Here is an 18637-nt window from a genome sequence, read left to right on the forward strand (position 1 = left end):
TAGCTTGGGGATACAGCTCCAGTGTTAACTTAACCACTAGTCGTATCTAAACTATGTTCTGTATTTAGGTAATGCAAGATAGCTAGCGAGTGTCAATATTGTAGCTAGATTTGTAGCTATCTAGCTGCTACTGACTCTATGTTATGGTTCACTGACCACTTGACACCTTCAAGCTGCTGATGTTAAAAACAAGTAGCTACTAGTACAAAAAGGTAGCTAAAGTGATGCAAAAGAAGCATGAACACACTGCATTCCAGGTCTACTCCGTCTTATGAACACACAACTCCTCCTTGTCTTAACATTAAAATGTGTGAGTGCAGCACATTGGTCTTTGCTTGGAATTACGCTAAATATTTAAATACCCTGGTCCCCAGCATGTCAAACAGCTAGGTAAGTTTCCAACTACTGACCTGAATAGAGACTGCTAAGCACCACACAAAAGTTGGTGATATTTTGATGCCTGTCATAGTCCTGAACCAAAAACGTGTAATCTTTAGCAACTCCCTTTTCCTATTTTTAGTTGATGATGATAATTTCTTTTGACTGATAATTTACATGGTCACATAGTTCAGCTAAAGAAAAAAATGAATGGTGGTGGGTGAGATGGTGTGGGAAAGGCAGACACATACTTAATGAAATTTGCTACTGTAAAAAAGCGGATGTTTCTTCATTCCCAAAACTTCAGCCAAACCACAACTAAATTTTAACTGATGTGTCCAAGTACGCTTAATACACTTTTGTGAATAATAAATCATGCTTTGTAAAGACTATTTCCTATGTAAATAATCTTTGAAGAATCCAGAATTCATAGATGCTTACAGCAATGATATGTGCCCATCTCATCTGAAAAAATAATACTCACAGTATTCATAATGTGTTCTCATGGTACTAATAGTTACCATATAGTGTATATATAATACCGTATAGTATAGTTTGACATACTGATTTTCTAGTTTATTCACACATTCACCTCTCCATACTATGACTGTGGAAAAACACTGTGCTCACTTGTTTTCTGTCACAAGAGGTGTACTATTCAACCAGATTCCTTTTAAATATTAGCAGTAATCAAACAGTGTGTGCTTCCAACTCATCAGGTTTTAGCAACTAATCATGAACTGTATCCTACTTAGGCATCTGTGCTGAGGGCGGGTGACAGGGGCATGAGCTCTGACCAGTTTGTCCCATGACTCACCAGTACCAGAATGGTGTGCCAAACACTGTCTTGAAGGTGGCTGTAACAGCTATTATCCCTAGTCTCTGAAAAAGGAATTGGTCACATTATTTCTGTCGTTGTTTTAGTGTAAATACGACCGCATAACACAAAAGGCCAAGTTAAAGAGCTCTTTAAAAATTAGCGTTTACTAACGAAAAATATGACATCACTATTTTTATCTGATGAAAAAATAAACCAAAGTGGTTGCCAGGTTCATATCATAACGAAGAGGACTTCATAGAAAATTCTGAAACCAGCGCCTATCAGTATAGTTTCTTAAAGCATTTGTCCGAATTACAAGAAAATTCAAAGGATAATTTACAGTAGTATGAACAATGAATCTCCAAGTGGTACATGGTCGCCGTCATGTGGCGAGTTGTAAGAATTGCATCATGGGTAAGTTCACAGTTCGGACATGCTTATGTGTTAATCTAGCAGCACCTTGCGTATTTGTTCAATAAAATTCTAGTATTTATAAATAAATGAGTGGTTTCTCATTTTACAAATGCAAACTCTCGTTGCTTTAAGTGTTTCAGATTGTAGTTCACTGGAATAGTGCTATAAATATATTGAACTTTAAATATGATGAACATGAAAGAAAAACAGATGAACAAACTTAAGATAAAGAAAGCGGGTAAACTAGCTACTTGATGTTAACATGATTTCATTGCCAGGTGTTAAGCGTTATTTAGGATTTCTCACATAGTTTTCGCAAGCACATTTTGGCTATATGTATATATCTAGCCAGCCACATGCATGAAAGTTTAATATACAGTGAGTTGGTGTTATGGGGTAATCATTCAAAAGCTGCACAAAATTGCTAATTAGCTATAACAATTGATCGATACCTAGGTATACAGTACATTACGTCCTAAAATATGACGTAATGAGAACTAACTATGGAGACGAGGACAGCAATATATAGTGACGTAGAACACTGGTGCATGACGGAGTGACGCTTGACACATAGAAGCCGGAGCCGAGGGGAATGGTGTTTTGTTTCTTTTTTCTTTTAGTTTAAACCTGGAGTCGTTATTCTTTAGTAACTATCATTTTCATTCTTTATTTGATAAAACTAGGTTTTTTCTCCTTCGTTAGGTCTTTGTTTAGCAAGCTAACGTTACGTTTCCTCCCACGCGGTGCTGTTTTTGACAGTCGGGGTCGAGATCAGATAGCTAGTTAGCCACTAGCTTGCTAGCCAGCTGCCAGCTCTCGATATCTTGCGTTTTTGTCATCCGATTCAGCTAGCTAGGTAGTCAGATAAAAGAATAATTTGTCGCTAAGTTAAGTTGCCGAATTCAGACAATACAGCTAACTACCAGTCGCAGTGTTTGCCGCTAGCTGGCTTGGGTTAGCTAGGTAACTAGCTTGCCAGCATTTTAAGTGTAGCAAGCTAGTTTAGATCGCCAAACACCTAGCTAGCTATAAAGCTTGCAAAGTGTCGTCGTTGCAAAATAAACATTTTGTGTTGCAATAGCTAGCTAACTAACTGGCTAGCTTGATACCACATCTGTTAGCTAGCTGTCGTCGAGCCAAAGGACGTGAAACCAGCTCGGGAAATCGGCACTTTTGGTGTCTTGACTGAATGAAAACGCATTCAAACGGTAAGTGAATGTTCTTATTCTTAGTTAGGTAGCTAGTGATGGTTACTCATATTGGGACACAGTTGTCTCTCCGGACTAACCAATTAACGTTAGCTAGGTAGCTAGGTTACCTTAGTCAATGTGATTAGATACCTGACGGTGGCTAGTTAGGGTAGCCAGCTACCTGTCTAGGCACCAAGACAGCGAGAAATAACACTTAAATCAATCAGAAACGCGTTTGCCATCGTGGCTAGCTTGATAGTATCGACCACTACCGTTACTTGTAAGTTAGCAGCGGAGACAGGGGGAGGACCTGTATACCTTAATACCACCATCTATTACAGCTAGCTTGTCAGCTAATTGGCCATTGATATATCTAGACTCTGGCTAATCTATCCAGCTAGCTATTAAGGTGGCTAGCGACTTGCTTCTCATGATATCACGAGGTTGCCTGCGACTTGAGGTTGCTAGCCAGTTTAAAGACACTTATTTTAGCTACCGACCTAACAATCCTGAACACACACAGGGTTTGTTGTTACAATTCACAGCTACGTTGCTTTTTATGTGCCCACCTTAAGTAGGTAACTAGGCAGCTAGCCACATCTTTCTGTAAAGCGAATGGGGGAAAGTAATATTCCAGCATTGTGTTTTAGGTATTTGTTTTACTGTGAGATTCAGAAGAGTGTTCTGTAGTATGTGCGAGAGGAGTATCTGTGCAATGTAGTATGTTATCTAACTTAAGTGTAAGCCCGAGTCGGTAGGCTATGGTTTTTAGGGCACTGTATTTAGAGCAGCTTAAGGAATTGAGCTTCGAGCTTCAAGCTGGTTCCAGTGGTGCTTGGGCCGGCTCTGGGGTTTGTGTGAAGGGTTTTTCGTTTAGGAGTTGCAGATGAATCCCTGCTGGAGCTCCACAAAGTTGCTCTAGCTGTAGCTGAGTTCACATTAATTCAGCTCTGGAGGCATCATCACAGACATAAGACAACCCAGCTGTATACTTTTGATGAATTTATCTTGGCAACAGATACTAAGGTTGATCTGGAGTGTTTTCTCTGTACTGGTTCTAAGTACATTTACATTAAGTCCTTTTGCATACATTCTAATCCAGACTACAGGCAATCATTATACATGACTGCACCTCCTAGATGCATGGTGTGGAGATGAGTACACAGTAAGAACTGGCCCTAAAAAGGTGATGTTGACACAGTGAAACAGAAAACCTTGGTAGTGTTATGGTGAATTTTTTGCTTCTGTGCAACAGTCAAAAGAATTTGGAATAAATGCATCTTGCCTCATTTCATTTTAGATGGCTTTTCTTCAGCCCCTCTTTAATCTACGACAGGTAGTCTGCACATAGTTCAAAGGTTTAGTTGACCAAGGGCTGCTTGATCATAACAATACTCGTTATCATTCTTTGTTGTTGGAATATTTGTTCACTGGGAAGATAACCTGACACTGTATCCATGCTTTGTTGTGCAACAGAGTAACTACAGGGCTTCACGAAAGGAACATTTTGCACTGGTCAGCTAGGTTGGTAAAGCTGAAAATATGCTGGCTTGCAAAGGTGAATCACTGGCCCAGCTACATGCATCTATGGATAGATGCAAATTTAAAACTTTTTTTAGTCTTTTTCCTCATCATGCAACCCTATTTTGGAATTATCAAATCAATGTTAAGTTTGTATCACAGCGACAACTACTACCTTTGATTAGCGTTGCTGAGGCGGGACGACTGCAGGGCTCCAAGACACTTGTAAATAGGCAACGACTATTTTTCGCACTACTGAGTCATACAGGGCACTGCAGTGGAGCAGGCGCTCATTGGATGACAGGTGCTACTCCACTGACGCCATCCGAGCAACACTCGGGGTGACGAATCGCAGGGGTGCCTGATAGTGTTGAGAAGAGGCCTTGGCTGACCTACCCGGCCCTATCCCCGGTGGAACGAAGTCAGTTTGTTTCGCTGCTCTGGGCTCCCGGTCATTCTCATCAAATGACACGGCTGGTATCGAACCCGTGGAACTCATGCCTTAACCACTGAGGTACTCAGTAGCCAACAGATACTGACTTTCACTGGATTCCTGAGTTTGAAAGAACTAATGCTATAACAAGTTAGTATACTATTGATAAAGCAGTGATGATTGATATCACAATGTATATTCCTGTATTTTCTGTCTCAGTTTTTTAAAATACCCACACGTGTTCCTTTTCACTCATCACAGAGCGTGTAATCGAATTGGAAGTTTCATTGATCCACACTTTCTGCAACCTTGATTTTCTCACAGACAGGGCCAGAATGAGCATGCTGGACTTTATTTTCATTTGTTTGACAAGGACGTAAACAGCTTTTGATAAAGAATGAAAATCACTAAATTATATACATATTTCTCAATTTCATGATATGTACTAATATTGATATTCCTTAGATCTTAGATCATGTGACCATCAACTAATCCTACTGATCCGTACTGTTAATTAAGTTTTTCTCATGCATACTCAGAGGACCGTTGGGACTGTGTTGTTACATGTAATATGTCTATTCTGAATGATATTGAAATGTTAATTTGTCTCGACAGACTAGCACAATTTCGAGTTTCCACTAATCAGTTTGTTGTAATACAGTAGACAGATGTAGGCAATCTGTACAAATTCAAGACTCTTGGCTTGCTTTCAAAAGTAGTGAATTTGTACACTGAAAAACAATAGAGGTAGAATTACAGCTATTCTTCTAGAATTATCAATACAATGCTTTATTAAAATTTATTAGCGTACAGTATCACAAAAAAATGACATAGCCATGGCCAGCTAATGAAAGCATGAAACCAGTTTTGCAACTACCTGAAGAGACAGACAACTTCAGAGTTGACTTAGAAAAACCTCCTAGTCAGACTGCAATATGATGGAGCCATTTTCAGTATTTTTTGTGAGAGACAGAAAATAAATCCAAAAGCCTTTTTGTGTAAGTTCTCATGATCTCCTTAACTCCTTTAACAATGGTTTAAATAAGAAAGACTACTTAACAGCAGTACTTAGAAAGATTAACTGCATTTAAAACACAAAGTGGGGGAAAAAAGAGGGAGACATGTTGTCACTTGAGATTTTAATAAATGTATTAGCGATAATAATGATACATTTTGTTAAGTGCCTTCCCCCAGGTACCGTACCATTCAAAGCACTGTACAGTACAAGAGTGATATCATTGGATTGCGTCTCGCTGTGTGCAAAACCATATCTGAAGGCCAATAGCGTGATTTTGAAACTGCGTTTCAAAGGGTTAAGCTACTGGACTGGTGAGGAGCTGAGGAGAAACGATGGTCACGCCACCAGTATTTGAAAGTGTTTGTCTGTGCCACACTCAATGAATTGATTATACCTCATTTATCGTCGCATCTCTGTTAATAAAAGTTAAGTATCTCATTTTTTAAGCATGTGATATCATATTACAGAGCTGAAAAAACATAACAGCTTTCATAAATCCATTTTTGCCATATTAATAATTTAGTTCAATAGTCAATGTGTAAAATTACAGCATTATTTATTTATTATTATTTTCTATTTTCCTTGGCATCCCCATTACTGGTGATGGATACTCCAGCCCCCAGTATGTTATTATAAGTGCAGCTTTAATGATTTCTAATAGGCAAAGCATATGGATTTAAATTCAGCCCTAGGAGGTTTTTGCGTGGTATTTAAGCACAGTGATTGACAGAGATTGAGAAGATGTTATTCGTAAAAATTATTTATTTTTACTCCGTTCGGTCATTGGTATTACCCATTTTTGTTGTCCAGTTGTGATACATATGCAGTACATATTCACAAGGATCGGGAATAGACTTTCAATCACCATAGTCTATAAAGTAAAAGCAAAACACAGATGGATGCATTCATTTCTCAACTATATTCAGCTTAAATGGCAATGTTTCATTTCTGTACCTAATCAGTGCTCAGCAAACATAATGTAGGTGCGTAGGTCAATAAGTAACACCACTAAATGAGATGAATCACCATGTTCGTAATATTAAGTAGTGAGTGCATTCGGATTGTGATAGCCCATAGCAATGCTCTCCCCTCTTGCTGAAGGGATAGAGAGTGTTGGTGAAGGTGCAGAAAACTGCAGGCTGTGTATCGGTGGCAGAGTTTCCATGGCATTTTTTTTTTTTTTCGAGAATAAGGGGACAACTCCTGCCATTTTCACTGGAGTATTATGCATGCATCAGTGTCAGTGTGTTGCTGAAGAGAGCCCCTAATGAAGACTTATCCACCTGATTACCAGCCACATTGCCAGGAACACCCCGGTGAAGCCACACTGCCATGCTGTGATGTAGGCTACGTTGGACAGATTTGCTGTTGTGTTGCTCAGTTAATATTGTTGCGAATATGTGTAGAAATTACAGCATAATCTTTCAGTCCTGAGAATTACAGCAGTGGCAGATATGTTCACAGTAACATCATTGGATGGTAGCCTATAACCTACACAGTTTGCATTTAATTATTGAGGAAAAATTTATAAAACACCAAAAAATAAATCCTCTGTCATAACTGATTTCTCTTTCATCAGCAATAATATTTACTAACTCGCCACACGTTTCCTTCTCTTTTAAAGGATTTTTATCTGTGTCTCTGCGGTCAGAGGGCTGTTATTTTATTCACTCATATTTGATTTGTCAGGACATTTGGTTGCCTAGGTTTCGTAATGAGGGAAGATGAAGGGAACGTGAGACGTTGGGCCAGTACGAATGATATGATGCGCTAATTGAAGATATCGCCGGTGTGATTCTCATAAAGTTAATTGAAGCATGTGTCGTTATCATTGTAAATGTATGTAGTAGTCATGAGATGAAGTTGAGGTTATGGGGAAAAAGAGCCTTCTTTTTATTTTTGTGGTCATCTGCATTAAGCGGGCAGAAGTCGGCTCGCGTTCTCTGACCCTGCACTGAGCAGCCGAGGGAAAGGAAAAGAAAAGGAAAGTGAAATTTGGAAATGGAAGATAAAGGAATGATCTATGATTTTTGTCACAATATGAAATTTGTCTCCCATTGCAAATTCCTCAAGAAACTAGTGTTTTTTTATGTCATCAAAACATGCTCTAATGTTCTGGATTAAAAAAAAGGTCAAAGCCAAACTCATAGGATTGTTGTATTAAACATATATACATTTCCCTTCCTTTAACATCTTATCTCATAGGGCCCTCTAATTGAATCAACTGCTCAGTTACATCCAAACTTAGTCAATTCAGAACATTTTTCGAAAGTCAAATACAGTGCCCTCCATATTTAGATCCTTGACTAAACAGGAACAAAAAACACGTTTTGTGCATGTTTTATTGCAGTATTTACTGCCTTAACAGTACTGCTATGAGATGTATTGCTTAAGTGAAGTGTGTTTAATAATGCTATAGTGTGCGTGACCATGGCGTCATCATCGATTATTAATACACAGCACTGTGCATGAAGAGCGTGTCAGCCGCTATTCTGTATTTCTCAGTTGTAACTGTTCTCAGTACATGAATGTGGAGGAAAACAGGAACCCTGTATACAATTTCCACTGTATAGCTAGTCATTGTAAATGCAAAAAGAAACGGACGCCTTTTAGACCTGTTATTCACTTAGGCTTTTGAGACTCAACTCCAGGAGAGGAGCATTGGCACAGCCAACATAACAGCAGCAGCCTTGGCAAGCAGTGTTAGCAGCCACATATCGCCAGCTGGTGATAGGTTAGACAGCGACCTGACTTGTTATTACAAGTCTCAATAAAAAGTAAAATTATATTGACTGCTTTTTTCCTGTAGACTTGCCCCTGTGATGCTATTGATTATGTTAAAGTTACATTACTGTAAAACTACAAAAATCTCTGCAGGTTTAAAATGATTTAGTACATACATAAACACTATAATTTGCATAAGAAGCAAGGTATCTGTTTTCAAAAAAGAGAATTAAAAATGCACTTTAACAGGCTTTAAAAAAAAAAAGAGATCATAAAGCAATGGGTTATACATAGCCAAAGGTACAGGACTACTCTGGGCCTCTGGTGAAGGCAGGTGTTCATTTATGCAGACATAAAGTGAATTTTGCAATGTCCCATATGTCATCACAGTGTAACTAGCTAAGTCATAGCAAACAGCAGATGTGGTCAGCTAGTTCTAAATATAGAGATGGCAACCAATGGGTTTGTTGGGTTTATGTGATTCATATGTATGTATTTCTAAATTCTCTTGTATAAAATTACTCATGGATTACTGTAAATCAGACTGACTGCTTTGATAGGGGGTTAATCACGGTTGCTGTAGGAGGAACCCCCCCCCCCCCCCCAAAAAAAAAAAAAAAAGGTTATGTCCAGTCAGTGAGGACGCGAACGATAAGCCAAATCAAACAGATACATCCAGTACGGCCTCAGCAAAAAATGAGGGGGAAAAAAACAGGTGATTTTACTCAGGATAGAAGATGTCAGAGCACATGTGTGTAGCCCAATCCAGTGACAAGGGTAGAAAATTATTCCCGTGGTCATTTCTGTCCCCTCCCTGCATTTCAATAATCCTCCTGTCTGTATCATCAAACTGACAACATTTACGTCCATGGAATGATTTCCTCAGAGAGGGTGTATTTTGTATGTATTTTGATTTTGATGTGTATTTTGATGATGCTATTTTTATGTGTGCTATCATTTCTTATTATATTTGGTAACACTGTTTTTTTACAGTCTGATAGTTGTTTGATACCTCTGCTTCATTTAAAATTTTGATCAATGTTGGCCTATGTTAGATTACCCTTTTTTGGAAATATTTAAATTATGTGATGCTGATAGTGCTTATTATAACATGGCAGCTGGTAGCTGGCTTACTTAAGCTAGGAGTCTTATCTGTGTCTGTGTATGTCTGTGTATAATGTGTGTTCATTTAAAAGTATAATATCTAAGGCTAGCGTACTTACTGGGCAGTGGAAGGCATGTTTAGGGTGAAAACGAAATGACACCACTGAAATACAGCTCAATTATAGGAGCAGAAGTCCTTTCTCCGATATATCGGAGACAGGGCTCTTTTTGGTCATTTAGAAGGAGTTGCCCTGGCACTTTAATCGTGTGGCTAACTCTGTAGTCAGGCATTCGTGTTTAATGGGTTTTCTTGGGTGATTGAGGCAAAGCTCATTTTGCAGACGGCTGCCCCCTTACTGTGTGCAACCAATAAATCGGAGTCGGGTGGTTGAGGAGGGGGTGCGGAGTATGAGGAATGGTGTGTCTACTATAGGTGAATAATTAACCAGCAGTCATCTGCTATTAATTAGCTGACTGCAAAAAGATGGAGTACCTATTTCTGTCCTGTGCAAGGCTTCTGCTAACTCTCCTTCAGTTTACCTTTATTCAAGCTTTGGCTTGGAAAAATTGAGTGATATTCCTCACCTATTCTTCACAATATTTCTACCTCTTGAAGCAAAATTTTATTTAGTCCTGACTTATGCTTTTAAGTTAGGCCTGCTCATCTATGATCAGCTGTCAGGTAGAATCTATTTTGTGTCGGCCCATAGTTTAATTCACGTATTAGCTGGGATATATGAAATTTGTTTTAGAGTTTAGACTGCAGTTGCAATGAGAAAAAGAACTTAACAAATATTAAAAAAATGAGTGACCATCAGTGACAAGCGTGCTGCAGTGTAGAAAAGGGAGTAAGTTTCAGTACAGAGATGTGATGTCCTTCTCTGTTTGCTGATATATACTGATAGTGCTGTTGGGACAGATCCATCCCAGTGATTTTGATCGTGAAATTACACCCAGATTATTGCCTTAACATGTTTAAAGTGCTGTTTCCATAGAGGTGGAACGAACAAAGCAGAGCAGTGGTAATCATTTGGTTTTATGCTTATAAATTCAGATGGCAGATATTGTGGTGTAAATATACCCCATCATTAATGGGTTAACTACATATGTAACGCGCATTGGGATACACGACTGTACGAGGATACCATGTCCCGTTTAAAACGGGGAACAAACTGTTGTATTGCTATTGGTGATGATACGATGATAACATGGTTATTATAGCAATCAGGATTCTGTGAAACAATAACTTCAATTACCAGGATACAGACTGTCTATGGCTTTAACAGCCTACGGTAAAACATGAATATTGAATGTAATGACCCCCGCATCATTTTCAGATGCACGGTCAGTGCTATAGAAACACTCCCTCTCTCTGTGGGCTTGGCTGGTCCATCTTCGTCTCCTACACTCTGAATCTCTGTTTGCAACAGCAGCAGAATTGTTTTTTTTTTTCTCGAGCGATTTGAAGGGCTATTTATAGCTGCCTGTTGGAGAAGCGGAGAGCTGGTGCTGCTGCTTCTCTATCTCTCTCTCCCCCCCCCCCTCTGTATCTCTCTCTCTCTCGCTCTCTCTCGCTCTCTCTCGCTCTCTCTCGCTCTCTCTCTCTCTCGCTCTCTCTCGCTCTCTCTCTCTATCTCTCTCTCTCTCTCTCTCTCTCTCTCTCTCGCTCTCTCTCTCCCTCCCCATTGCTTGGTCTTTCACTGTAAATTATTGATCAGAACTGGTCGGAGGTGACTGGCTGTGGGTCTGGGATGAGACTGGACACGGTCGCCTGTCACACCGTCATACCGCTATGATGGAGAAGATGGCGGGGGGGGGGGGGGGGGGGGGGCAGAGGGAAAGGGCAGAAAATGGGATGGAGATGCAGAGAGACTACTTTCTGTCATATAGAAAACTGCACATGCCCCCTAGCATACCCAGCATAGCAGTGTTTCAGTCAATATGCCATTGAACAGGAAAACAGGAAGCCAAAGGCGGTCTATATATATTCCGTTCAATTCACTTCAGTTATATCAAATTCAAATGAATTGTCAGTTGAATTGACCCCAGCTGTCATGTGGATGCACCAGTGTGTCCATTGTCGAATTGTGTACGGAAAAGTAAAAAACATGAAGCAAATTAAATTAATGCTAATCCAGCTTTGTCAGATTTTTCCTGAAAATTTCGCTTACATTAAGCTGCAGAGGGAGTTCACAGTGTAGCTATTTAGCTAGATGTCTTCTTTAAAGTCATAGCTGGTATTAGCTAGCTATATATATCGAACCAACTAATTAGCAGGTTCAGCCAGCTTTTGGCTGGTGAGTGATTGACATTGGCCTGTAGAAGCTGAAAACCATCTTCATGTAATTCTTTAACTGTTTCATATAATGAGTAAAACGTTCATTTTATCCATTCCTTTGTACTTCCAATATTTGGATTAGGAAAGTGATATTTGTATATAGAGTGTAGGTCTGCTTAAAGGCAGTCAATATAAGACTAAAACTACTAGGCTAAATATGTCTTTTGCTGACCTTTTGCTTTCATGGCCGATAACGGTTCTCTGTCCATGACCAACTGTAACCTCAAAATCATCATTTGGTAAAATTAGCAAGGAGTCTTTCCCCGCATCTCATATCTATAATGAGGGACCACTGTATAAGGATCCTGATGACATATCACCACTGTCTCACTGATTTCACATCCTACCATCCTGAAAAAGGCTCGGAATGACAGAATTCACATCAGATAGTTGAAATAGATTGTACAAACAAGCCTTTCTCCCATTATTCAAGTAACATTCAGTATCCTTTTTGGTGGCTGAGTGAAAACAAGTTTGTATATTCAGAAATGTGTCATATTGGCATTTCATTTGTGTTTTCATTGCATTTATTCTCATTTCCTGGCATTCTCATTGTCTGTTAATCTGTGTTATGAGTATGTACTATTTAAGTAATGTATGTCAGTGTACAGTGATTGAGCTGCACATTCAGTTATTTGAATATTGAATCGCTAGATTTGTAACTGGTTACCTGGAAAAGGAATTAGTTACTTGGATATTGGAATGCTTGTTAATTACCAAATGATTAAGAAAAATCCATATCTGTAGTCTTTCTCATCAAGACGTAAATCATAAATTAATTAAATTGAATTTATTTTTCCCATCTGAAAGTGTGAGTGAATTCAGATATTGTTGTACTTAGCCTTTATTTTAAACAAAATAATTGTAGTTTCAAACAAAGCCTGTTTGGGGTGGGGTTATTTATATGTGCCTATGTGTGTTGTACATATCTTAATAGGTCATTTACATATATTTAGGTAGTGAAACTGTATATTTTTAAGGATCACAATGAAGACAAGGTCAAGTAAGTTAATAAAGCTTTTCTCTTCACGTTTAAAAGCAGATACCCAACCTTGCATTCGGTTTTCCACATTTTTTATTGTTTGTTTTCCACAAAGAAAATCAAAAGCAAGATTTGATAGCTATCAATTGGAGGTCATTATGATCTACATAATTCATTTAATTTGGGCTTCAGAAAGATCAAAGTCAATTTCTGTTGTAGAGAAATGTCAGAGTGATATCATCATTATTGTAGTCATACCATAAGCACCATTTAATATGCCAGTGGACAAACACAAAGAAGGCCACCGGCGTGTGTATGGGGACCGGGCTTTGTTTCACTCCTTGGCAGTATTGCATGACATAGACAACACCATGGCGGTGCAGACTTTCTGATGAGAAAATACAGATTTGGGAAGATTTGCATCATTGTGTAATAATTTGCCTGAAAATCCTGCCTAGATTTATGCTCCGGCAGCCTGCGTGTGTACAAAGTGACGCCATAAGATGTGACATTTAAACTTCAGAAAGTCAGCCATTAGGCGTTGAAGGAGAACTTGTGTCCTCTATATACAGTGTGGAGCTAGTTGTATTTGTAGTTTCATTTATGGTTTCATGTACAGCTGTCAGCCTTGAACTGGTTGGTATAATTGTTATATTTTGTGCATTTGTGTTCTGAAGTGATCTGTCAAGAGCAGTTAGGCTCAAAAGTACATTACCTGTTAGACGGGTTAATGCAATTTATTTGTACTTTTAGTTTCAAGCATTTTAAAGGTGTAGTGTACAAATTTTAATAGCCAAAATTTGTCATCAAAAGTGAAATATGCTGTTATTAGCTATTATTAGTTACAGCTGGTCAAAAAATGACTTGAACCTTGACAGCCAGCTTGTTCAGAGACTTCCTATTGGCCACATCTGCTTAAAGTTTCTGTTTCCGTAAGAAAGCAGTGCTGTTGAAGTATAAGAGCATCATTATTATGTACAGATCATAAGCCAGTCGTTAGTGTTGGCAGACTGTGATGGTAAAGCTGCGCATGCTTCTGTCCAGTAAGTCAGTTAACAAGTGAGACTGCAGTATGACCAAGGGTGGGGGAAGATGTGGAGGGTGGAAGGTGGAGGACATTAAGAGAATATTTCTGCATCCAACTGACAAACGGCCCAGTTTTTAGGGGAAAATTCAAACATCTGTTATAAAGCGCAGTGGTCTGGTGTACGTGCAGAAAGGTGCGGTCGTGGGGAAATTACATTTTGACCACACAGGGGAAGCATCAGGTGGGCTAGAGAGCATTGTTTAATGAGTTGTAGGTGTAACGAGTGTGACCATGTGCTTCCCAATCAGGGCTTGGTCATATTACCTCCAAAACGTGCGTCTGCCAAGAATGACACACAAAGTGTTGTGTGGCTTGTGTTAATAAAAGGAATTAAACAATGTTTACATTAACTTCTTTTGTTACAGATGAAAGAAAACCACTTTCAAATATTACATGCATGTTAGCTGAAACTGTAGGGTTTTAAGTGAGCACGGAGGTAATGTGTGTGCTGTATGCTGGAAAGAGTGGTAGCCTTAGCAGAGAGAAATGCTCTATAAATATGGTGAGCAACAAACTCCCATACTGGTTTGTTCTCCTTTACCTTAATTTGTTTGTATTGAATACAGAACAGCCCTGAACTAAATCAATTTAAAGATCTTATGACTTAGCTATTTTAGTTAATAATTCCCCACGTGGTGACATGCTCTTCGTCCATGCTGTGCTCACACTATGCGCACAGCATTCTCTTCCTCTGACACCTGTCAAATTAAACACAGCAGCGCAGACCTGCACACAAGGATGTATTCGAATTAATTTGTTATCTGTCAAATGTATCAGTCATTCTAGCACATGTAACCTGCCTTTTTCTGGAAAACAAAAAACCTTTAACTGCCAAAAATGGTCTTTATATGTTGTTTTGGTTTGGTTTTTTAACTCTGAGATTCTGCAGTTTGTAGTATAAAATGTAACACGCTTATGAAACAAAAAAATGAGTTCCTGTAATTAAAAGATGCGCACTGTCACTAAGTCATGCGTAATACAAAACGGCAAGAACAGGAACAATGACAATTTAGCTATTGGAGCTGTACTCAGGAAGCAGGCAATATCAGTGCTTTTCAGCATTGCAAATGTTCGCTCAGTTACGTGACTCAGCCATGAGCGGTCTGCAGTCTGGACCTTGCTCTGGTAAGTGGTCCGATAATGTTACATGTTCTTAGTACGGGACAAATGTGTCTGATCCTTCATGAAATGATGGAAAGACATAGCTCTCAAACTTGACTGCATTATACTGTATAAATACATATGTAGTTATGGATAAATTAGCTATATTCTTTTAAGGAAAAAAAATTGTAGTCACTGAAATCCAATGTAAATCCAAGCATAACAATTACTACATTTGATTATGGTGTTTGCTGTAGTGTTGTATGTCATTTGCCAAGTAACACCAGACTCCAAAGGAATAGACTGCTTTTTGTAGGTTACTCAGCTAGCCAGCTAGTTAGTTACTATGTTCAGTAATTGTCTAGATTAGAACATTTAAGTAGCTAACTAGCTACTTAGTTATCGAGCTAGTCTGAATTACTAGTGAAGTGATCCAATACACCGTCCCGGGGGTTACCGTGTCAGCTATGCAGCGGCCGCAGATGCCCTGTTCCCATTCTTATTATACATAGATCACTTGGGTAGCCACTGTTCCTGACTAGTTGGTCACCAAGCACTCGGAGTACTCACCACTGCTCTGCAAATATTCTGACCATCATCCATCAGCTAGCTGCACATGGCAAAGCCCCAGCGCACTGGAGATGAAAATATCAGACCTGGCACAGATGCTGTTTTTAGATTGTGCACTGTTTTTTCCACCATAAAAATCACTGATTTTGCGTGCATGTTTTTGGAGTTGTAAGTGAACAGCATGTTCAGAAGCATGCTGCATGTTACGTAGCTAATGAGCCATCAAGGACAATATTGAATGCAGAAAAAAATATGAATCTGTGTTTATGAGTACTTAGGAGTACTTAGTCCCTAAACCCCTAAAAAATAAAAATAAAATAAAAAAATATAAGTTTATGAACACGGTGGTGATCCTCGCTATTATTTAACTTAGGAGGATTTAGTGTGTCACTCACTTCTCTGTCAGATTACAGCAAGTGTAAGGAATCCTTGTTTGTTTAAGTACACCTGAAAAGGAGACAATGAAGTACAGTATTTTGTATCAGCAGAGAATTTGTCTCGCTGCTCTTTGTGAATACATCAGTCCTGCCAACACTGAATTTCTTTCAAACCGTGAAATTCAGCTACCGTGACTTTAAAGCGATTTACAGCATTTTCATGAGTTTGTATTATTACTTCACTCCCCCCTTGGTTTGCTAAGAGACTAGCGTGTTGTGTGCTGATCCAACTACCTGATTTTAATTGGCCAGCAAGCTAGCAAACTAGCTAGCCAACTGCATTTGTTGCTGTAGCTGCCTTCATGTTACTGTGCCTTCACATGCAGACTGAAACTTGTTGATTATTTTTTTTCTCCCACAAGTTTATTTGTGTTCGAGAGTTGTGTGGCAGATTCATGAGAGTATGGTACTAACATCTGGGGCAGTGTGGGGCAGAGTGGGCAGAGCCCTGGACCCTGGTAAGGATTGTGGGTTTGGGTGTTACGTGGTACTTTAAGTGCTCCAATAAAACAACTGTTGTATTGATTGGATGATAATAAATAATGCACAGTAGCTGTGAATTATATTAGTTCTGGTATTGTGAAAGACATTTCAAATGGACATCCTTTCAAGAACACAATGCCATGTTCAGAATTGAAATGTGGACTATACTTTGGAAGATTATTAACCCAAACCAGGCACACGAAAACCAACATTTACTGAAGCTCTGTGAGGCATATTCATGCTTTTGTCTTGTAATTGGTACAGTGCATTAAAATAATTTTGCATGAATATTGAATGCCAACTCTTACAGAGAAGTAAAACTTCACAATTTTTTTTACAAAACATTTCATATGAAATTTGGGTCTTTGAAAATGGCTGGTAATTTTACAATCCTACCTTCTACCATTGTAAGCTGTTGCAAATATTATTTGGTATTTTACAAATTTATAACTCAGATTCAAAGACATTGCATATAAATTCTTTGTGAGAAATTCACTTTGTAAGAGCCGCTATACAAATAGGATTAGATTGAACGGTACAAAAATTTTTGCTCACTCCATGAAATCTCTGAAGAACATTTTTAAAGCAACAACAATAATAATATTGAACATCTCTGTTCAAAGCTGAATGTGTTTATGTGACGAAGCCGTGGAACCTGATGCATATCTAGTGATCCTGGGCTGTATCTCTGCACCCTGCACAGTTTGGACGGTCAGACGGTGCACCGGTCTGCACCCTGCACAGTTTGGACAGTCAGACGGTGCACCGGTCTGCCTGTGAGCTTATGTGTCTTTGTTTCAGTCTGTTTGTAAGTCGGAATGTGAGGCCCTGTCAGTGACTAAGTGTGTGCATGGGCCAGTGAATGGATCCGTCAGGAGTCAGGACAGACTGTACACCAGTGGGTGTGTTTTGTGTGATGCTGATGGTGGGCATTCCTTGGCTCGGTGTTATCGGCGTCAGCAAGCAGAGACAGACAGATGGAGTGTGGGGTTCCTGCAGAGATGGACAGTATTTCAGGTATATCTGAAACGCGTATTTCCAGCGCTAACGTTTGTGTTGCCGTTCTCACCAAAATTATACACACTTTTAGTATGTTATTTCAAAAAAAAACCCCACAAGCGTGTATTTGTTTATTCACATGCATCCTTTGATGATTTCCTGATGAAGACACCAAAATATTAGACCTATGTCACGAATAAACTAAGGCACGGTTATAAATATAAATGTTTTGGCGCTTGTTTGTAACTATGCGTAATTAATTTAAGGGACATTTTATGCTTCTTACGCATCGGTTTTCACGAACAGAAGCGACTGCCAAAGTTGTGATGCTCTGGTAGGAATTGAGATTATGAAATGCTTCCGTAAGTTTCTTTACTTGAAAATAAAGTCAGAGCACTGCAGTGCTTTGATTGAATCACCCTCTTTGTTTAATATTAGCGTGTGGTTCTGTTCCCATTTACTCTGTGCTTACAGCGATCTGCGCATTTGTAAATGAGATTGTGATCCTCCCGCAGTCTGCTGGATTTTCACATGTGGCCGTTCTTTGCATGTTCCACAGGCTAGGAACCTGTGCTTTAGCAGAAAAGGAAAACTCAAATATTGAGGAAATAATTTGGTTATATTTAATAAATGTATGTTATTTAATATTTAATTATATATTTAACAAATAAAATTGGGAAAAAAAGACTAGATGTGCATATAGGTTACATTCAATATATATCTCATTTGGCATAGTTCAAACAAATATATTCAGTGAAATATATTGTACATTTATCACTGTTATTTTTTGGCAAAATGTTTTCTTTTCAGTCACCTGAAGATTTACATGTACATTCCATGAAATGTATCGGGCTATGAAGACCGTAAAGGTTTTCATTTCAAACCAACTGGAATTGAGCTGGATGCTTAATCACACAAACTTCCTTTGCATATAACAGCACAACCCTACCATTTAAACCTGGAGGAAGTGTTACACACTCCGATTTGCGTGTTGCCTGTCGTTTGCAGTAGAGCCCACGTTGCTGGAAGCTTTTCCCC

The 18637-nt window shown here is 38.9% G+C and overlaps 1 protein-coding gene across 11 annotated transcripts in view; it reads left to right on the top strand.

Annotated features, from left to right (window-relative positions):
- Nucleotides 1–2168: 2168 nt before the first annotated feature.
- LOC118778748 (R3H domain-containing protein 2) overlaps nt 2169–18637 on the top strand; it is a 56324-nt gene continuing 39855 nt past the window's right edge. For all 11 annotated transcript variants that reach the window (XM_036530420.1, XM_036530425.1, XM_036530424.1 and 8 more), the window contains exon 1: nt 2169–2820. The gene's annotated coding sequence lies outside the window, so the exon portion shown is untranslated. The remainder of the gene's footprint in view (nt 2821–18637) is intronic.

The sequence above is a fragment of the Megalops cyprinoides genome, chromosome 6, assembly GCF_013368585.1.
Source record: "Megalops cyprinoides isolate fMegCyp1 chromosome 6, fMegCyp1.pri, whole genome shotgun sequence".
In the NCBI taxonomy this organism is placed as follows: domain Eukaryota; kingdom Metazoa; phylum Chordata; class Actinopteri; order Elopiformes; family Megalopidae; genus Megalops; species Megalops cyprinoides.